The sequence below is a fragment of the Lygodium microphyllum genome, chromosome 28 (assembly GCF_053477565.2).
Source record: "Lygodium microphyllum isolate KBCC chromosome 28, Lygodium_microphyllum_v1.1.10, whole genome shotgun sequence".
Classification (NCBI taxonomy): domain Eukaryota; kingdom Viridiplantae; phylum Streptophyta; class Polypodiopsida; order Schizaeales; family Lygodiaceae; genus Lygodium; species Lygodium microphyllum.
In genome coordinates, this window is record NC_141162.1 from 24,630,548 (window position 1) to 24,653,943 (window position 23,396).

Here is a 23,396-nt window from a genome sequence, read left to right on the forward strand (position 1 = left end):
AAAATAAAATGTAATATAATACATTTTACTATTATGAACAAGTATGTAATATAAAATTTATAAATATTTAACAATGATACATGTTACCTTTTCTTCTCAAATAGCTTCTAATTGATGGTGAAATTTCCTTAATCTTTAGAGCTTTATGTCATAGTAGGGAATGAAATGTACTATTCTTTGGAGGTCCTTGTGGTTTTAACATTTAAGCATGAGGTCAATGTTTCTCATAAAATATCCTTGTTGCTATGTGAAATACATGAAATAAAGATTTTGATAATTTGATCATATATTTTCTTATGGAGATCACAAAGATTGTTTGTCCTTGTTGGCATGTGCAATACATACAATAGAGGCTTTTACTATTTGTCCAAAACTTGTTCTGTGGACATCACAAACAATTATTATCCTCTCAATCATCTAGGTTACATGTAATACATGTTTTGACCATATGGCTAAATCTTTTCTTGTGAACACTACAAATAAGTTTAATCCTAAGTCTTGTGTAAAATACTTGCAATAATGTTTTGACCAACCTGCTAAATCTTTTCCCATAAAGATCACAATGAATTTTTATCATTGTTGTATGTATTTTGCTTGAGGTTTTGACCACTTACCTAAATATTTTTCTATGGAGATTAGAATGAACTTTTATCATTTTTGTCATGTGAAATATATACAACAAAGGTTTCAATCATTTGACTATGTCTTTTCCTATGGGGATAACAAAGAATTTTTATGTTTGCTATTGTGTGGAATACATACAATAAATTTTTGACCAGGTGGTTAAATATTTTCTTATATACATTACAAAATATTTTAATCCTTGTTCTCCTGTTGGATAGATATAGTACAAGTTTTGACCATTTGCTATATCTTTCCCCAATGAGAACATACAAAGAAGTTTTTGCTTACAAAGGGTAACTAATAAAATAGAGTAAAATCAAGGAAAACTAAAAATAATAAAAGAATATTTTCTTCTTTAGTTTGGGGCATAGTTCATGAGAAAGTTTATTTTTGGACATATGGTCAAATCTATCCCCTTTCTATAAGATGTTTCCATTAATACTTTGTATTATGGATGTTGGACTCATTCTATCTAATGTTTTAGTGCTTTTTTCTTTTTAATGAAATTTGATAATTCATTGTATTTAGCAATTTCATTACTATTTTCTTCTTTTTGAGAGGTAACAATATACAAATTATAAAACCTCTATTTTCTCAAATGTATAGGTATCATGAATAACAAATTTTATTTGGGAGAAACTATGAATCTCTTAGTTGATAATGAGATTGTTGCTCTTGGGAGAGTTCATGCAATACATCCAAATGAGACATGCCATGGAGAAACACTTCAAGATGGATACATTTCAATGGATATTGATAAATATCTAAATATAGTGTCATATTTACCATTCCTAACAATTGATAATGAAGGTTCATGAAGCTGTAGGTGGTTTTGCAAAATAGGGAAAGAAAGATATAGTGGTTGTTTGAAACTCAATAACAATTCATGACAAAGGAGATGATTACGAATCAAACCATGTCCTACCTTTTGAGGACATTGATGTGCTTAGTATTCATGAAAGTTGGAGAGAATGTAGAGTGATGCTATGGATAGAAGGCTATACGTTGTGTGTTGGGACAAGGGTTATATTATTGGCTTTTCCATATGATGTGATAAACTTTGAATTGCTAGGAGAAGAGGATATTGATGTGGTGGTAGATAAAGCCATTGATCAAACCACAAGAATATATATAGGTGACAACCTCCACTATGTCACTTTGGAAAGATGGCCCATTAAATGAGTCACCTTTGATGATGGAACACTACTGCTACAACAACAATCATACATGCAATTTATCTCTACAAGTGCTTGTGCCAAAAACATGGACGATATCAATGAAGATTTTGTTTCTGTAAAAAAAGCAAAAATTTTAAAGAAAAGATATTATTGTATGGTCAATAAAAAGCCTCTAATTTTTGCCCCTAAATGTGCAAACTTGCAAACTTCTATGGACTCCATTTCATAGGTTTTCATGATTGATTGTTGCCAAGAAAAGTGTTGTAAGTTTGTTGATAGAGAAGCAATGCAACAATTATCTAAATAATTATGGAGATTGCAATTTGAAGACTGCACAAACTATGTTTATGACAAGTTTGAGCCATAATGTAAGATTGATAATGTGGGGATAAGGAAATACAGTTTTATCTTCAATGGACAAGTGATATAGGAAAGGGCGTGATATGAGATTCATGGAATCCCAAATACATCTTTTTACAAGTTTAAAAAACAACTTGAGCATGGCGTAAGGAGGACTATGCATGGAACCAAGGGGGTAATAAGAGCAGTTTGGGATCACACAAAGATGGAAAGAGCCATCCTTAGAGGCTTTGTTAAGAAGAATGTAGAGCAAATGCCATATAAGAGTAGAACAATGCAAGATGGATCAAGGGAGACACAATTGGTCATCCTATATGTTTACAAGCAGGTAGATATGTGGGCAGACGTAAATGCAACATTGAATGGTGTTGGATGTAAGCAAATGTCATTGTCCACCTTGAATTATATTTGGAACACAGAGTTCAAGCATGTAACCTTAGCAAAGACAAAAGCATCCCTTGGAAAAGTTATAAATACATGTACATAATCATGATTAAGCACTTTAAAGTGACTGTTCTAAATGTAGTATTTTCTCACAGATCAAAGAGCAACTTGTAGCAAAAAAGTGTCTTTAAGAGTGAAATGTGCTTCTAAAAAAGTGTCAATGCTGCATGCTACAACAACAAAGTTATTAAAACATTTACTATAGTTGGCACTTGGCCTCAGCATTAGATCCAGAGAAAAATTTGTGCATCATATATGATAAGATAGACCAGAAAAAAACATCTATCTCTAGGTTAAGGCTTCAATAAAAAGAAATTGAAAGACCTACTCATCTACTAGTTTCTTTAACAGGCATGATTACACATGGACATGGAGAAGGTAGATATGGACATTTCTCACTTGATTTATAGCATCACAATCCTAACTTCACACATTGTCCTTATGCTTCAAAACGTGGAGCGACTATACAAGCATGAAAATGGTGATCTATAAGTAGATGGAATCTTGAGATCAACCTTCATGATGCTAAAAGCCCTCAATTTGAAAAAAGCATTGAACCACCATCAAGGTATTGCACAGTCGCTAGGCTCGCCACCCTATCATGGGCTCAAGGGGTTCATCTCTTTAGCACAATGGGTCTCCTTGACAAACCTATGCATGGCCTCCACCATGTCTTCATCCTCATTTCTCCTTAGCTCCTCAGCCTCTTCTTCTGCTCTTCTTCTTCTCTCCTCCTTCGTTCTCTATGATTCTGTAATAACCCAGTTCTCATAGCAATTCAAATAATTGCAAATTCATGAAATACACCATTCTTGCAAAGAAATACAAGAAATACACCATGTTTGGGACGTGTTTATGATAACTTGCAAAATAGGTTAAATCAACAATTCAATAAAATGCAGGTTTCAAGAGGCCGTGAAAACTTTAGAAGCAGGGGGAGCTCTAGAGGAAGAGGTGGATGGAAAAATAGAGGTTCTAGAAATTTTACTATTGTTTGCTATTATTATGGCAAAACAAATCATATTGCAACCCACTATTATGCTAAGAAGGATGACATCTGTAGTGGTAAATTATAGTAAGGAAACTATGCATTGATTTCATGATAGAATGAAGACAAAAATGAGTGTCTTTTTGTTATATAACATATGATGAATGTTGTTACAGAAAAGGGGACACATAATAATATATGGTATATCAATTCAAGTGTATCTAATCATATGACCAATCATGCTAAATGATTTGGAGAGATGTAGGACTTACAAAATCCACGATATGTGCAAACAAGTGATGATTCATGCTACCCAATACTATGCATTGATTTCACGATAGAATGAAGATAAAAATGAGTGTCTGTTTGTTATGCAGTATATGATGAGTTTTGTTATAGTGTAGGGGACACATAATGATGTATAGTATGATAAATATTTTTATAATAAGTGGACACATAATGATGTATTGTATATTGATTCAAGTGCATCTAATCATATGATCAGTCATGCTAAATAGTTTGGAGAGATGCAAGGCTTACAAAATCCATGGTATGTGTAGACGGGTGATGATTCATGCAACCCAATTTTACACATTAGAAATGTTTCCTTTTCCTTGTATGATGGCCACATAAAGAGTCTATCAAATGTATTATATGTGTTATCAATCACAAAGAATTTAGTGTCTGTTGGCCAAATGATAAAGCAAGGGTTATAGATTCAATCAGATGTATTATATGTGTCATCAATCACAATGAATTTAGTATCTGTTGGCCAAATGATAGAGCAAGGGTTTCACATTTAATTTAATCCAAAAGGTTTTTTAATAGAAGACTTTAATGGTAAGTGTAAGTTGATCACAAAAGAAAGTAGAGCTGACCACATATCCACTTTAGATGCTAGAATTCCTACAATGAATACTATTATGTATGCTAAATAAAAAGGAGTAGTTGTAGATATTAAAATATGGCATAAATGTATTGGACATGCAAATATGAAAAGGCTAAAGTTAATATAGTCCACAGGATTGATTAGAATATTATTTTCTTTTAGAGTTGTAGAATTTCATAAAGTGTGTGAAGCATATTAGTTTTCTAAGTAGGAAAGACAACCCTTTTTGCATGACAAAGATGTGAGTAAAAACATACTTGATGTTGTACATATAGATGTTTGGGAGCCTACATATATAATATCTCATGGTGGAAAAAAATAATTTGTTACATTTACTGATGATTACTCAAGAAAGTTATGGTATATTTCATGAAAGAAAATAGTGATGTATTTGAGAACTTAAAAACTTTCAAGGTTTCACTTGAAATAGAAATAGGCTTGAAAGTTAAGTGCTTGAGTTCAAATAGAGAGGGAGAGTACCTCTCTAATGAGTTCAGTGCCTTCTTGAGGTCTCATGGGATAAAGATATAATTTACTTGCAGGTATAACATATAGCAAAATGGGGTTATAGAAAGAAAAAATAGGCAAATTGCAGAAGTTTCACGGGCATTGATGTGACTGAAAAGAATATACCAAAATATTTTTGGTGTGAAGCTATTTATACTACCATCTATATTATAAACAAAACTCCCATAGTTGCAATTCATGGGATGATTCCCTGAAGAATGCTTTATAAGCAAGAAGCTTAATGTATCACACTTGAAAGTGTTTGGATGTATTGTGTATATTCATGTGCTAGATGAGCTGCGAAAGAATCTTGATCCAAAGGATGAAAAATATATTTTTATTAGATAATCTTTAGAGCATAAATGGTATCTTTGTTATAACCCTATCACTCACAAGTGAGTTTAGAGTGAGCAGGGATATTATTTTAGATGAGATGAGCAATTGATATATATCTAGTGGTGATGCATTAGATGATGACGATGATGATCATGATAGTTATATGAAAAACGAAAAGTAAGAATTATAGAGCCTTAATGGACCACAAATATCATCTGGTACTACATTTATTACTAGCCCTTGGTCTGGGAGACTAAGGAGTAGCCCCACATCTTTAGGTGGGTCTACAAGTGTTGCAAGTAAAGACAAAGGAAAGAAGAAAGTGTTAGAGGGTAATAATGCATCTACTAGTCATTTGGGATTGGATGAAAATTCTAGTGGTTCAAAGAGTTTGGATGATGAGCTTGGTATTCCTTTAGTCAAGACACTAGGTGTACAAAGAGCACATTGTAATGTAAAGGCTCCTTTAAGTAATCTAGTGGTATGTAGGTCTAGTATAGTCACATATCCTATTTAAAAAATTGGTTTTGAAAGTTATGTAGCTTACCATTATGCTTATATGGTAAAGGTAGTTGAGGATATTGAGCCCACTTGTTTTGAGGCCCGTTGTTAATCTTGTCAGACCATACTCTAGGTGCTTACTTCAGCCCCATAAGACACTTTCTTTAACATGCACACATATATGGGATGCTCTAAATCCTCATAACCTTTGAGAGCTACTCCATATGTACATTTTCTTGCAATTCACCATGCAAGAAGGCGTTCTTTACATCCATTTGCTACAAATTCCAACCTTTGGTTGTGCTGCTAATCATATATCTAATAGTTTCCATTCTAGCAATTGGGCTGAATGTCTCTTCATAATCTATGCCATATGTTTGAGCATAGCCTTTTGCAACCAGCCTAGCCTTATACTTGCTAACCAAATGCTTGATTTTATAAATCCACTTATATCTAATAGCTTTCTTGCCCTTAGGCAGTAAGGATATCAAATCCCAAGTCTTATTGGCTTCTAGTGCAACCATCTTCTCATCCATTGCTGCATCCTAGTGTGTGATGCTGACCACTCACTTTATGTGAGAAAGGGAGATGTAGGATTCATCATCATAGTCATCTATGTGGATGACTTGATTATCACAGGTGATAGTGATATTGAGATTGCTAAACTGAAGGACTTTTTGAAAAAGAAGTTTGAGGTGAAGGATTTGGATGAGCTGAGGTACTTTCTTGGTATTGAGGTGATAAAATGTGATGATGGTGTATGGCTATCCCAAAGGAAATATGGCTTAGATATGTTATCTAAGTATGGTATAACAGCATGTAAGCCTCTTTCAATACCATTGGAGAAAAATGTGAAGTTGAGAGATGATGTTGGGAATGAGATAGAAGACACTACTATGTTTAAGAGGATAGTAGGGAGTTTGATTTACATGACTATCAGAAGGCCAAACTGAAGCTATATTATTGGCCTTGTTAGTCAATTTAAGCATATGCCTAGAAAGCCTATTTGGATACAGCTACATGTATATTGAGATATGTGAATTCCACTGTACATTATGGACTTTTTTATGAGGTAGGTAAGGATGTACAGATGTTTGGATAAATAGATGTAGATTAGGCTGGTAGCATATTAGACAAAAGATCTACCAGCAGATTCATGTTTTTCCTTTGGTAGTATAGCAATTACATGGACTCGGGGAAGTTACTATATGTATATCCTCTACATAACGTGCATTCAAGGCCTATTTATAAATATCATTATTTGTGAAATTTTCTTAAATAAAAAATAACCCTTTTCTATTCAATTTATAAATATCCCTTTACATTATATCATTCTATATGTAAAAATTGTATAAAAGTGGTATTTTAAAAATACCTTATTTTGAATGCACATGATGCACCCATATATTCATGAGTAACTTACCTAAGTACATGGAGCAGCAAAAAGAAACATGTAGTTGCTTTATAAAGTACATAGATTGAGTATAGAGGCGATGCTATAGCAACATGTGAGTTGGTATGGTTACAAAAGTTATTGGGTTATTTAGATATGCAACAAGATGGTCCAATTGTCATTCATTGTAATAACATGAGAAATATATGAGTAGTTAAGAACCCAGTGTTTCATGCTAGGATAAAACACATTGAGATGCACTACCACTTTGTGAGAGAAAATGTACTTGCAGTAGAGAGATTGACTTGGTATAGCACACATGATCAGATAGCTGACATTTCACAAAGGCATTTGGTGCAGAGAAGCTTCAAAAATTTTTAAGCTTACTTGGAGTTGCAGAGATACATTTGAGCTTGAGGGGGAGTGTTGAGATGGCAAGCTCAACACGTGTAGACATTGATGATAGCCCGCTTGGCTAGATGGGTCCACATGGCTACACTTAGCATGTTGGTGGCCATTATGATCCTCATATGACCATTGATTCATCACTTAGTATATTTAGTTTGTTGCACTTACCAGAGCTAGCATAGTTATAGTGCTAGTCAATTAGTATAGTCAATTATGCACTGTTTGACTTAGTAGGCCACTTTCCTTTATGTTGTATCTCATCTATACTTTGTGTGCATTACATTGTGTGTGGAAGAAAAAGAAAAAACCAACAAGAAAACATTTTGGCCTCCATCTCTCTTCTTATATTCTTGATAAGATTCCTCTTGTGTGTAGTGTATGTTTGCCGCAATAGCAAAAGCAAGTCCCCCCATCATGTGATTCTTGACACTTAATGTTGGTTGATAAATTCACCGGTTCCCTTTCTTATGACCCCTCATAGAGAGTGATTTCACTTCTATCACAGTATGACTAGATTTATCCGTTTGGGTAATGATCTAGCATTGGAGATAGTTGTTATTAGTGATATCGAGTTGCATTTTGACTCAAGAAGCATGTTGAATATTCATGATGTACGTCATGTATTGGCCCTCACAAAGAGCCTTATCTCTACCTGGCACCTTGAATGATGAAGGTTATGTTGTCTCTTTTGATGATTTCTCATGAAATATTTCTTGTGGGAATCTTGTTATTTCACATGGTGCTAAGTCTAGTCCCCTCTATCCTTTGCTTATATCTAGGTTAGTTGACCATATTTTGGCTATGTCTGTAGCTCCACATGTATCTCTTTGGCATCGTCACCTTGGACACATGCCTTTGAAAGGAATAAAAATGTTAACCAATTTGTTGTATCTTCTACCCCTAGACTACAAGTTCTTTGAGTCTTGTGATGATTGTTTATATGGCATGTAAACATGTAGTATGTATAAGAAGTCTGGCATGAAAAACCTTTAGCTCTTGTTCATTTGGATGTATGTGGTTCCATGCCCTATCAATTGCACTAGGATGATGCGAAGTACTTTTTCATATTCATTTGATAATTACTCACATAAGGTCTAGGCTTACTCTATTAAGCATAAATTAGATATCTTTTTTACCTTTCAATGTTGGCTTACTCTTGTTGAGAACCAATCTGAGTATAGATTAAAAACACTAAGATCTGATCATACAAGTAAGTATGTCTTGAAAACTTTTGAATAGTTTTATGATGAGTGAGGTATTATGCGTCATTTGACCACCCCTTATATCCCTCCCCAGAATAGTATTGCAGAAAGTATGAATAGGATAAATCATGAGAGAGTCCATAGTATAATTAGCCAAGTAAGCTTACCATGGTACTTTTAGAATGAGATAGTTACTATTGCCATATGCTTGATTAACTAGTCTCCTTACACTGCTATTGATTTCTAGGTTTTATAGAGAAGGTATAGACTATTGGGAAACCTCTTGATGCAAGGAGTCATATTCCAAGGTGGATTTCATGAGACCATGGTTGCACTCGTATTAAATTAAGGTCAGGACAGAGTTCCAACCTATTTATTTATTTTGTAGTTGAAGAGTACTAGGTATTCACTTTTATCGATTTAATTTTATTATTTTCTAACAATTGTGAATGCTTCACTTGATGTGTAGAGCAAGCAGTGGTGGCATTGGGAAGCACTAGGCAATTGTATGTTTTCACATTATCTAGAAGAAATTATTATTTTTAATGGGCGCGTGCCTTATCATTAAAGGCGTTGCACTAATATTTATTTAGGTGAATTTATTTATTAAAGCACTTGACAAATATTTATTATTTTTGTATGTGCATAGGCGCTCGATTTAAATATTTCATTATTGGATATTGTCACAACCCGACTTTTGGGGTGCCCAATTGCTTTATCCTTTATTTGGACAAAAGCAAACACAAAAGCTAAAAGCATGGTAATTGTAAATTGGGCTATTTTTTAGCATTAAGATGAATAAATTTATAAATACATGCCTTGTGAAGCGCTCACACAAAGGATGGGGGGAGATTGTATCCAATTTGTCTATTTTCTTCATGTCGTGCGAATCTTCCTTCTTGTTTTATGAGCTTTAGTAGAGTTCTTTTGTTATTGGGGACCTTCTGATGCTCGCTACGTATGCATCCAACATCAGATTTGTACACCAGTGGTATCGAAGCGAAGCTGACAGCAAGGGCTTCCAATAGTTTACCATCTCGTGCACAAAGGTAAAGCTCCTCGAATGAATGGGCTCTACACTCAAAACCGTCAATACCAGCATGTTCTTGGCGGTGAAGAACCCCCTATTGTGCTATCAGATCGCAAAGGACCACTCTTTGGCGATGGAGGACCACTTTCCAAGCTCTTTTATCAAGATGTTTTTGTTAGAGAATACAAAGAAGAAAACTTCATTAAGATTAACTTTTAAGCTTTACAATGATTGTGGCGGCAGCATGTTCTCAATGGTGTCAAATCTGTCAATGACATCCTTTCGTCCTGATTCGTTTTTTCTGAAATCATTAAGATTTTAATAAAGCTTAAGCTTATTAAGCTTCTTAAAGCTTAAAAGTTTCAATCTAAATTTCTTCTTCCATAGTGACTGTTCACACTGAACCAATCCCGAACCCGCTTTGCACCTTCAGTAAGCCTTTGTTCATACCTGCACCCTGATAAAGTCAATTTCCAACAAGTAGATCCTCATATGCATACTATACGAAAGATATATACCCTTGGAAGAAGACCGACAACAATTGCTGTACCCTCAAAAAAATAAAGATTGCAAAAAGCCATATTTTAAAAAAAAGTAAGCCTTGTAAACCCAAACTTGAGCTACGCTCATCCCTCTAACGATATTTTGAGTGTGTGAGGTTGTTTTAGATTTTGCAGGATGTCCAAACAAACCATGGAAGATTTAATGGCCGAAGGTGATTTATCGAAACCAACGTTGGAGAAAAAATTGGACCTAATTATGATGTAACTTCAAGAGGAATGAAGAGCATGTCAAACTTTGCAAGCTCAACTGGCTACTCTTCAACGATCCACTGTCGATCAAGATGGGCCACAACCAGAAGATATTATACGACGTAAGATCGATGTGACACTCAAAGCACAATCTATCAGGAAAGAAGCCAAGATAAGTAAAAGAAATTTCAAATTCTATACTTTTAATGGGCTACATGACGGAAAAATTGTTCTCTCTTTTATCAGTCAGTTTGATGATTATTTCCATGAAGAACAATACGCGGAAAAATATAAACTCAAATGTGTCACTAACCATTTAGTGGATAGAGCATCGTTATGGTGGACTGTTGTCCGCAAGAGAATTGATTTTCCTACTCCTTGGGAGGTTTTTCAAAAGAAATTTTTGCAGAATTTTCTTCCACCTCAATTCCATGAAAAAGAAATCAAACAATGGGATCTTCTGCAATAAAGAGATTGTGAGCCTATTCTGCAATATAATGAGCGTTTCTAGAATGCCTTATTGCAACTTTGAATACTTGAAGATGTACATGAGGCGATCCACAAGTGCAAGTATATGTCTAGTTTTCTTGGTTACTTCTAGGCAGAGGTGAACATGTTCAAGTCAAAGACTCTGGATGATGCGATTTCTTTGGCCCATGATGCTAAAGACAAAATTCATGGACGAGACTTTCTTATGCACCGTCTTGTATTTTGTCTTCACTTGTGCTTCAGCCTTGTTGAGTAGACCAATGTCTTCCTTACTGGCAAGAAGGCAATGCCTTGAAAATAGGTATACAAGATGAAAAGTATCCTTGGATACCCCAAGCCCATGCTTATAATCTAGATTGGTAGCTAAGGGTTTTAAGTACAAATATGGTGTTGACTTTGGTGAAGTATTTTATCTTGTGGTTGAAATGATGATCCTACGCTTGTACTAGCATTGGTTGCTCAACTAGATTTGGACCTTTATCAAATTGATATAAAGATAATTTTTTTATATGGAGAATTTGATGATGAGATCTATATGTAGCAGCTTAAGGGTGTTGAAGGAAAAGGCAGGGAACACCTAGTGTGCAAGTTGACAAAGAGCCTTTATGGCCTTAAGTAGCCAACGAGGGAATTATACCACAAGCTTGATGCTTTTATGCATTTATATGGATATAGCCATGGTGCTATGAATCTGTGTTTATACACGGAGAAGGATCTTGATGGTAGCCTTATGATTTTGCTAATCTATGTGGATGATATGCTTATTGTTGGGAGCACTGATGGTGAGTTGTATGACCGTTGAAATTTCAACTCAAGAACAACTTTGAGATAAAGGATATGGGATAGACCTTGCATATTCTTAGGATGCATATCACATGTGATCGCTCTAAGGGGCTCCTTTATCTGTCATAGAAGGAGTATATCCAGAAAGTCATTAGTGGTTTTATATATAGGATGGTGAGCCTATTGGTTATTCTCTACCTTATCATGTGAAAGTTAGTGAGGCTAATTGTCTACAATTGATGCGCAAAATACTGAGATGGCGAAGATCCCTTGTACATCCATTGTGTCCTCCTCTACCTTCTCATGTGAAAGTTAATGAGGCTGATTGTTTGTAGAAGGCTGAGATGGCCAAGATCCCTTGTACATCCACTATGGATAATTTGATGTGTACCATGATAGCCACTCATCCTATCATAGCATTTGATGTGGGAGTTGTGGCATGCTATATGGCTACACCTGACAGATGCCATTGGATGATGTCAAGGTTATCATGAGGTACCTCAAGGAAATAGCTACTATGTGCATATGTTATGATGACCAAGATATAGGAGTCATGGGGATGACAGTGGTGAGCTATGAAAGGACACTGTAGTGGCTCTGGTGACTCTTCATATCAGACATACCTCTTGGGAGGGGTATCCACGACCTAAGAAGGATTATTGTGAGTGATTATGAGATATTGTAGTGAGGAGATGATGTACTATTGATGGAGAGAGAGAGAGAGTTAGAGATAGCCAATTCTACTAAAACATAGTGATTGTATGTGAGAGATTGAGAGAGAAGACTATGAAGATATTGAAGATGAATACTATGTGATGTATTTCCATTCAAAGATAGTGTATTCCTTTTCTTTCTTTATTCTATTGATGGGATTTGTGAAGATATTGAAGAATATGGTTGATTCTATAAAATCTGTGGGAGATCTACATGATGTTGCATGAAGATTTGTTGTGCCTGGTGTTCTTTTCTTCATTGTGATCATATAAAACCTAATAAACAAGCTTGTCGATGTTACAAGATAGATTTTTTTGCAAGAGAATTCCCTTTTCCTTGGTGTTCCTCTTGGGGCTCCATGTTTTTCGTGTGCAGCCAGGGAACTTGCCATCAACAAGCACCGGAAGAGGCTGAAAATGAAGGAAATGGCATTGCCAAGAAGAGAAGAATTCAATGGATGTTTGTAAAGTTCCTTCTTCCACTGAAGAGTTGGAATTTCTCATAATCAAAGCCACTTTCCACAAAAATTTCATCCCACAATGGCGGAAACACATCACCATCATGATGCATGCTCTATGTGGTGGACAGTTTCCTCTTCCTGTTGAAGCACTTCTGTTGCAGCTTGCAGTGTGGCTGGTCTTTGCAGCTCCACAAACTTACGGACTTCTGGTTGTAATCCTCTGAGAAACACCCCCTTCTGAATGCCATCATCTAGATTATGGTTAGTCCATCTCTTCAGGATGGATTCCATTCGTGAGACATAAGCTTCTACTCTTTCTCTAGAGGACTGACTTAGGTTCATGAATTTCTCTCGCATATGCTCTTCAAAACCTTCACGCCTAAATTTAGTGAGGAAGGCCAACTTTAGGTCGTCCCATGTGCCAAAAGTTCCTGCTGCTTGTCTCTCATACCACTGAAACGCCGCGGCCTTGAAAGTGGCAGGGAATATTGCCAACCAATGCTCAGGGGTTCTCGCATTGTTAGCCACACATGCTACCATAAACTCTGCTACATGAAGATCGGGGTCTTCATTGTACTCTCCCTTAAAAACTGGCAACGGAACTACATTCGCTGGCCTGTCATCAATATTTCCAGGATGGATCTGGCTTGGAAGTGGACCTCCAACGGAGGAGGAAGGGCTTGATGTGCCATTGGGACTTCTGTAAATAGTTCCGCAAGGGCGTCAAAGGTGGCTTCTGCTGCGAGCTCGTTCTCAGCTTTGATTTTTGCTTTCTCTCTTCTCACGTACCTCTGGACTTGTTCTAATGCTTGCCTCTTTATTGCATCATTCATCAGGGGGTTGGCTCCACTCTGTTGTTAGTGCTCCACAGAGGGATAACAGAAGGCTTCAGTCTCTGGAGGACTCTCTTGCCAACATTTCTTCTACTTCTTCCTTTTCAACGTCCCTGAATTCTGCTTTCATGCCACTGCATAGAGGAAGGTATTCGGTTCTGAAGGTGTCAAAATGCATACATCTGAGCATTGTGATGGTGCCATCATCATAGTAATGCCAGCTTCTGATGATTTCAACAGTGTATGTTGTAAAGAACACTCTGTCTACCAACTTTCAGTGGGTTGCCAATTGAACAAATAGAAGATTATCAGTACACCAAGCATCCTACGTATCTTGCTGTTGAGCATCCACGAACAAATTCCAACTCTTTTCCTTCTTGTCTTTGTGAACATCTACAGACCAAGACTCCTGAAGCTTCTTCACAATCTCCCACTTGATGATATCTGGAAACTTCTCAATGAATGCCAAATCTTCCATGGATGGTCATTCTCTCTGTTTCTGCTCTTCAGTTTGTCCCCAACCAGTTTGCCTCCAAGATGTACGATGAAGTGGAAGCTAGATTGGCGATGAATCCAGGAAGCAGAGTCCTATCTCCTCTAATGCCAGGAATGATGTACTGAACAAATGCAGTCCCAGGAATAGTCCCCTACCCTTACCCACAGATGCCCTCAGTATCACAGTACAGTGCACCAAATCCACAGTGGCCACAATCAATGCCTCAAATGATGGTTCAACCACAACAACAATGGTCCCAACCAATTTTCCCAATGCCAAATTAGCAGCAACAATGGAACCCTACCAACTGGAGCCAACAACCAACAGTTCAAACAGGAGCTCTGAATCAGAATCGGAACATAGACCCCTCCAGCCCAACCTGTTTATGTAGTGATTACTGAGACTCCTCAAAACCCTACTGCCAGTACCTCAGGAGGAGAAAGCTTGAAGGATTACTTATCCAACTCAGTTGCAAATATCAAAAAGGAGTTGATGGATGTGATTACAGAGCAGCTACAGACGCTGAAAGTGAATACCGCTAGTATATCCAACGTTGCAGGAGCAGGAAGAGATGTGATGTGGTCAAATACTTGGTGTGGTAAGTGTCATCAAGCAGGCCATTTAGCCACTCAATGTACACGAAAACCAACCATCCCTGGAGCTTTCTGTTCCTACTGTTTGTGGAAGAACCATACAGAGGATATTTGCTCTCTGAAGGAGATGCATGATAGGAGAAGAAAGGAAGAAGACGCAATATTCAACTTGCTGGAATCCAAAATGACAGCACAGAATATTGGACCCAAGCTAGAGAGTTTGGTCCTAATTTCGGTCCAAAGAGGTTTCCCTCTCAAAGTTACAAAGGAAGACAATCTGGCGGTGGTCAAAGATCAGAAGTAGAGTGTTACAGATGCAGAGAAAAGGGACACATTTCACCAAATTTTCCAAATCCCAGAAGGTCAGTGGATTACAAGCCCTTATGCAGTTGATGCAAAGGAGAAGGCCACACTGCAAAAGACTATCCAAGTCCAGCCCCAGTGAAAAATAGTGCTACTGATAGTCCGGCCAAGGCCCAAGAGCCTACCTCCAATTTAGTGGAATTGGAAGTTGCTACCATCACTCGTGCGAAGAAGAAGGAATCACCTATCCAGAAAGAAAATAATCCTCCTGCCATAACAGTGAAGTTCAATCTTCCACCCAAAGAACAGAACAGAACAGAGCCTGACAGTGCCCTACAGAGCACTACAGTGCCACAGAGAGTCACAAAGACAGTTCCAGAGACAGGACCAGAGGTCCAGGAGATAGAAGAGGAGGAAGTGCCACAAGTGGCAGAAGAAGTTCCCATGATGCCTCTGTTGGTTTCTGATTTTTTGGTGAAGGAGGCATACTTTCTGAATAGATTGCTAGAGAGTGGGAGAGCTCGCAGTGATATTTTTACCCATAGGTCATCTAAGAGGTCGGAGAAAGAATGATGGTGGGTATCTACTACTAAGGCTACTTACTACCTAAGGTATGCAATTGTTCTTGCAATAGAAGAAGAAGAAGGAGAAGACCAGTGCTGTTAGAGAAGAAAGAAGGGAAGACTACGTCTGCATTTAGCTTGCTTTCATCTCGTTGCAAAGAATCTCTAAGGTGGGCCTCGCAGTCACCAGATCTGACTAATCCCTCTGTCCATGCTCCCACCATCATGTTCTTGTTCAATTGGTTTTACGGCATCCTCGTGCTATAGCAGAAAGAGGCCAAGATTTTGTTCCTCTATCTCGACAACGCTAACAAGACAACCCTGCTTCACATGCTCAAGGACGAGAGCTAACAAAGAAAGATTTGCTAAATCAAAGAAGGAGCTGGATGCATTACTAAAAACGTTGATCTGCTCATCACCAAGCTCATCATCCATTCAACCTTGTATGTGCATAGCGTGAAGCTTAGGGAAATAAGTCTAGATCTAGCGGGTCTCTCGGCAAGTCAACGCATCATCGATGTCCTCATGGAAGGAAATCGGTGCCAACAGATAAGCTATTGCTTTCGTTTTATTTTCTTTCTTTTCTTTTTAAAAAAGGCCTTAGTAATCTAAGCCTTAGGTTATAAAGCCCATTCACACCTCCTTCTCCAAAACCACTCCATTCACAAGTCTATTTTCACACTCTATCTCTTCAAACCAGCCTACTCATCTCACAGTGCATCATCAAATTGCCTTCACATTTAACTAGCTTTCACACTATATGTGTCTCAACCTGGCTTGAACTAAAAGAACGGATTGTTAATACTCTTGATAATTAGTTATTAAAAATCCTAAGAGGTTACCTGTGATTAGAGTCTCTATTGAAATCCTATTCTTGTAAGGGACTAGACATTGCCCGAGTATACTTGCGGCAAGACCTTCCCGCATGAAATGATTTGCTTGCATAAGTGCTTAAAAGGAAAGTCAATGCCAAATGAAAACCCAAAAACCATGTATTCAAAAATTCATCTCATGTGTGAGAGTTTGTCAAACAAAGCTCATGTATCCATCAGTGTGCTCACGTATAAAAGCATGACGCAAAACGACCATGTCAAGAAGATTGAAGCAAAAAGAGAAGTACCACACATCGACAAAAGGGATAAGGAGCATAACAAAAGCCAAGGAGCATGAAGATAAAGAATTCCAAAAAAAAAAGAAGACAAAGAAGATCAAAGGTTGCCAAAGAAGCAACAAAACAAAAAGGATGAAGAAAATATTTTCCGCTGCTACAAATCGACAAAATATTTTGCAACAATTTCCCATAGAGGATTTCGAATTCCCTGAGTGGATCTGCTTCCCATAGTGGATGTAAAAACCCTACCAAGATGTAAAGTTTCAAGCCTTAACTTGACTAGGCTGCCAAAGAGCTAGTCTCCTAGTCCATGTTCACATGAAGGGGAGAAAAAAGCCAGCAAGGGTAGAGACTCATCATTTGAGGGGGGTGTTGAGAATAGCAAATGATGCTTGGTATGTATGCCCATAGAGGCTAAATGTGTGCCCAAAAGAGGCTTGCCCATAAGTGGCTTTGTATGAGAGAGAGAGAGAGAGAGAGAGAGAGAGAGAGAGACAATGATGTATGCTCTAGGAGTAGATGTCCAAAATCCCATAAGCATAGAGAGGAAAAGCGGTACTATCCACAAAACTATAAAGGCATGTACTTGACACTCATTTCAATGTAATGGTACTATCAATTGAGTCACTTAAGATTGTCTTTATGAGTCCAAGCTAATCTATCTTGAAACCTAATTCACTTGAGTTACAATCTCTTCCCTCTATCATGTATCATGTGTTTGATTTGCGTCCACCATAGCTAACTAGCTCTAGATCTAGATTTCTCAACTTCAATCCATTGATTGAGATTCTAAATGAAGAGAAATGACATAATTACCTAGACCTTCCTTGCTTATTAGTGATTTGATTACTTAACTTTGTGGATTTATCACCAAACCAATTGATTTGAATTCTTTTGCTAAATTGGAGTACAATTATTAAAAAATTGTTTAACTTTTGGACTCTAAAAATTGGAATAAAAACTCTAAATCTTACATATATCTAATCGTAGTTAATGTTGTATGTATTTTATTCTTCCGTTCAAAGTTGATTATGGCATGGATTGAAATGCATCAATGTTGGAGTTTGTAGCCACCCTAGTCAAGAAACAATTGTCAACACTATGGTATTTTTTCCTCATGTTTCCACAAATATATGTCCCATAGAAAATAAATGACCACTTGATCTATCTTCATCAATGTTGCATGTATCCTTATATGTGAATCAACTGTGTCACCAACATTACGGCCCTATTGATGAATATGACCACATCCACAATCTCTACCATTGCCATTTTTCTTATGTTAGTAATCTCTCACAAATTGTTCATAGTTTCCATAATGGTTACAATCATCCTTTGTATTGAATGATGGTCTCCATGTATTACAATGGGTGTAGCTCTCCCCTTCCTCTAGACACATGCCACCTCCTTTAGACATAAAATCCACTGGAACAAGCGTGCCATCCATAAACTCTACCATAACATCTTTGTTCTACCTTTGCCATGTCGATATTGATGAAAACCTAACCACTATTGGATCCACTACTTAATTTACCCAAGTTATGCTAAATATTAAAATAACCCTTAGTTTCATATTATGTGAATTTTCACTAGATCTACCTAGGGGCGCTACACACTAAAATAACCCCTAGTTTCATATTTTGTGATTTTTCATCTCATTGTTTCAAAGTTCACAAAAAGATAAGTAGATCTCTTTTCATAAAAGTAACTTTAACTTACTTGCTACCTATGCTTGTAGACTCCATGATCTCGAAGTAGTTTTCCACGAACAAGAATCACCATTGTATTATAATAATTGGGATAGTTTGCATGGTGCACATGGCAATGCTTTCTAAAAATTAGCATAAATATAAGGACCAATGTAAGACTATTCTATTTTATTGGCCCCTACCAATCCTCATCCAAGGGCCACCATGGCACTATAACCATTACAATAGCTTTGCCTATACATGCAAAAATACTAAGCCATGGTCACCATGATACTGAAACCATTGGAATAGCCTTGTCCACATTGCTAGTGGTAGTAAAAAAACAATATAAAGGATGCATGACAAAGAAAAATTTAGTTTAGGTCCCTAATGAAGTTTAGGCGCTGATCCCCAAGGTAAGTGCACAACTTTAAGTTTCATTCGAAATGCACATGGTCCTTTGTTAGCCTATGATTGCATCAACATTGATTGTGAAAAATTGTCATTGCTATGTATTTCAATTATCATAGTGTTGCATCAACAATTTTTTTAATGCCACAATTCCTTCAAGCTCTTGCTCAATTTTAGGCTTAAAGCTATCAGTTGTGGATTTGCTTTCTAATAAAGCCACTTTTGAACATGAAAAATGCTCGATGAATGTAATATTCAATTATTTAGTAAAAAAACATCTACATATTATTTTGTATGCTTTATAAGTTAAAAATATCAAGCATTGTTGATTGGCCACCTCCTTCAAATGGTTGTTAAGTACTATAGAGATTAGTTGAATAATCTTCAACAGATGTGCTACCTAAAGTGTTTATTTTACTAATACGTATGCCTAGGATGGATATTTTGAGAGGTTAAATCTCATGTGAAAAGTATGTTTTGGGTTGAATCTCACATGAATCCTTCAAAATTTTTAGTTTAAAGAGGCATTCTAGTATGTTTTGGGTTGAATCTCACATGAATCCTTCAAAATTTTTAGTTTAAAATATTGGGGTAGTATTTTGTTCATATATTGTGTGCCAAGAACCAAAAGATTATGTTCTTTTTGAGACAAACAGAAAACGAGATGAATATTGTAAGTACCTAGCCTTTAGAAACATGTACAGGATATTGATGGATGCAATCATTCCAGGGGTTATTCTGGGGTGGGCTGATGTCTCGGAGAGCCCTCCAAACAGCGCTGTTGCACTTGAATCCGCTCCCGAAGGCAATCTGCCACACGCGGTGCCCTCTCTTCACTCTGCCCTTGGCCTCGGTGTAAGCCAGCTCGTACCAGATAGAGGAGGAGGACGTGTTGCCGAATCGGTGGAGGGTCATGTGGGAGGCCTCGACGTGCTCCTGGGAGAGGCCGAGATGGCGCTCGAGCTGGTCGATGACGGTCCGGCCGCCGGCGTGGATGCAGAAATGCTCGAAGGCGAGCTTGAAGTCCGGGACGTAGGGGCGGAGGCCCGGCCGAACGTTGAGCTTCCGGAGGAGGAAGTTATGGAGGAATCGGGACTGTTCGGTGAGGGGCAGGACGACGGGGCCTAGAGACGCCAGGTTGGCCTTGAGGCTGTCGGCGGCGACGGCCATGACGTCCTTCGAGATAGCGACGCCCAGGTGGCCGGCATCGTCGTGCTGCTGATACACGCATCGGTAGGCGGCGTCATCGGCACCGCGGTGCGATCGGACGACGTGGAGGAGGCGGTATTTCGATCGGGCCCGATCGGACGGCCGGCTGGACAGGAGGGCGGCCGAGGCGCCTATGCGGAAGAGGCAGTTGGGTATCATCATGTCGCGACGCGAGCCGACGTATAGGTTCTGGGTGATATTTTCCGTGCTGACGATTAGGGCATACGTGGCGACCAGCTGCAGGAGGTCGCGCGCAACGTCTACCGCGATGAGACCGGCGCTGCAGCCCATTCCGGAGAGGTTGAGGCTCCGCACCGACGGCCGCATCCCGTAGCGGTGCACGATCATCGCGCTTAGCGACGGCACCGGCGCGAAGAGGCTGCAGTTAACGACTAGCGCGTCGATGGCTGCCGGCGCCACCCCCGTCGCCCCCAGGAGCCCGTCCACCGCCCCGAACATCGCCATCCGCGCCTCCTCCAGGGCCGCCCGCATTGTCGGCCGGGGCGGCAGTTCGTGCAGCGCCTCCGGCAGGTACGTCTCGTCTCCCAGCCCCGACCGCTCCAGGATCCGCCTCTGGAACCGCTTGCTCGCCTCGTCGAACTGCCTCGACAGCTCCATGTGCTTTATGAACCCGTGCATTGGCGCCTTGAGCCTGTCCGGCGGCTTGTAGCACGAGAAATCCACCAAATACACGGGCCTTGCCCTTTTCCGCATCATCACCCCCACCGTCAACACCACCATCAACCCTAAACCCCAGTACATTAGCCCCCCATCGACTAAGCTCGAACTACAGTCCCACGCACCCACAGCACGCCCGACATAGTATCCTATCCACTCCCCCCTCGCCATCTCCACATACAGTGTCGCGCATGCAACCCCTAGCACCAGCACTATCGCTCCCCACGGCACCTCCACCTGCCCCATCCTCGCCCTTATCTCTAACAAAGTCGTCGGCACCTTCATGTCGCATAGAGTGTCCACACACAAGCTCCCATCTCGTGTTATAGAAGATGGTATCATCGACTCATGCTCTTCTTCTATAGGTGCCAATGCTCCTCCTTCTTGCTTCTCCATCTTCAGAAAACCACCCTCTACGATTCCATCGTCTCTAGCATTTCGAATGTTTTTCTTGTACACAATGAACTAGCTAAATAGACATAGCTTATTGTGAGCCCTTTAGACAATGGCACGTCCTTATTAAATGTCCAAACGTTAGATCCTAGAAAAGAATGCCGCTTAGATTGTGTAGATACTCGACTTACACTATGGCTCTTAACGCTTTTTGACATTTTGAGTTGCAATAGATTTCATATACAAACCATCGCTTAAACCAAACGAAAGCAAGAGGGACTACATTCCAAAGGGCTCCTTGCATGGTTTCAAAGCATTTACCTTTTACATTCAGTACAATTTTTGTGGATGTAACAACTATATCAAGCTTGCTAATACATGTTTTCTTCATGGAGAGAGAGAGAGAGAGGGGGGGGGGGGGAGGGAGAGTTCCATATGGATTCATTTAATTTCACACTTTTTGCATTTCCCATCAACATGGAATCTTGAACCTTATCTAGAACTTCTTTTTTAGTAGTATCCAAAAAAAGAGTTACACTCAGAATTAACACACTTGTCTCACCTAAATGAAAGGTGAATATGATAGACTAATATTGTGGGAATTATGGGACATGAAAATTATGTGTACTTTCTTGAGAATTGAACTGACCTTCAAGTCCTTCAACTCTGCTTAGTTTACCATGTTTGGAAGTTCAATCTAAACTTCCCATTTTTATAAGTGAGATTCTCTCCTTGCCTAAGCAAACATGGATAAAGCTAGTCATCTTTAGGCTTTTATCTACATATGATGCATTAATGCACTCTAGTATTTTAGACTTTTCTTAAGATTCGAAAATATGACACAGTCATGTGGAAAGAAATTAATGACAACATGGTTTTTAGCTAGTGATGCCTTGTTCAATTACTTTTAGGGTGCTTCTATACAAAAGGACAAATGCAACATTATTGTTTAAGAGTCGTTCTTAGATCATGCAACACAATTCTATAAGAGGTCTATAACATCATGTCACTCTTATATATCTACCTTTCCAAATATACTTTAGTATTCTCAACCCCAAGTGATTAGGAAAGCCTTTGAAAAACTCTTTGGAAAATACAAGTATAACAAGGATTTTGTATTATAGAACCTACTTGATGAGGAAAATGTCATGTTTGAAGAAAATTAAGCTAGTTCTAAGTTAACTAACAATCACGGGAAGCTATGTGCCTCCTATATGTGAAAGTAACAAAATGGAAGAATATTTATTTATGCTCATCTAACACTACAACCAATAGTAAATATTTTGATGCTAATTTTTTATGGATCACCCCTTAGGTACCGGCAATATCGTTAGAATATGCAATGAAATGTAGCGATAGTCAATCCTTCGCATATTCTAACACTATAAATAGTATCAAAGGTCAAAACTTTTCCTTTCATTGCTCATTTCTAGAACACCCTAATACTAGATCAAGTGTATGTAAATCTTTGAGCTAAGTGCTCTATTCTTCTCTCCATATTTATACATTTTAATTTATTTTTCTTGCTTTGCTACCACACATAAAAAAAGAAAGCCATAGCTTCGAGTGAAAATAAACATGAGGAGAGGAAGATGAAGCAACCATGAGCACACACATTCACACATGGTAGAGACTTGAGTACACAAACCAATAGGTTGAAAGTTATCGTCTTCTTCTTTCTTGTTCTTTCACTACAAGTCTTGGTCTATAACATGATAAAAGAGTAATATGAAAGTACTAAAACATAGGTGCATACAATCACTAAGCGTAAACCTACTAAAGATAGATGAGATGATATGGTACATGTACCATCACCGAGAGTGGACTATATAGGTGTAATCAAGCTATATAATCATTAGCATATGCTTCAAGACTTTGTGTTAGTCATCTAATGCACCAATGAGTAAAGTTCTCCCATATCACGAATATAGATAGTGAATTCTAACTCATGTGGAGCTCAAAATCTTAAGTTTCAACATTCTCCCTTAAGTTTAACATGAGCTCATGAACTCCAAGCATAGTTTTGAAGCAGCAAAGCTTCTCAACTCCCAATGCCTTGG

General features: G+C 38.2%; 1 pseudogene; it reads right to left on the reverse strand.

Moving 5' to 3' along the window:
- Window positions 1-19,463: 19,463 nt before the first annotated feature.
- LOC148011258 (3-ketoacyl-CoA synthase 17 pseudogene) lies at window positions 19,464-21,528 on the reverse strand (annotated as a pseudogene).
- Window positions 21,529-23,396: the final 1,868 nt, after the last annotated feature.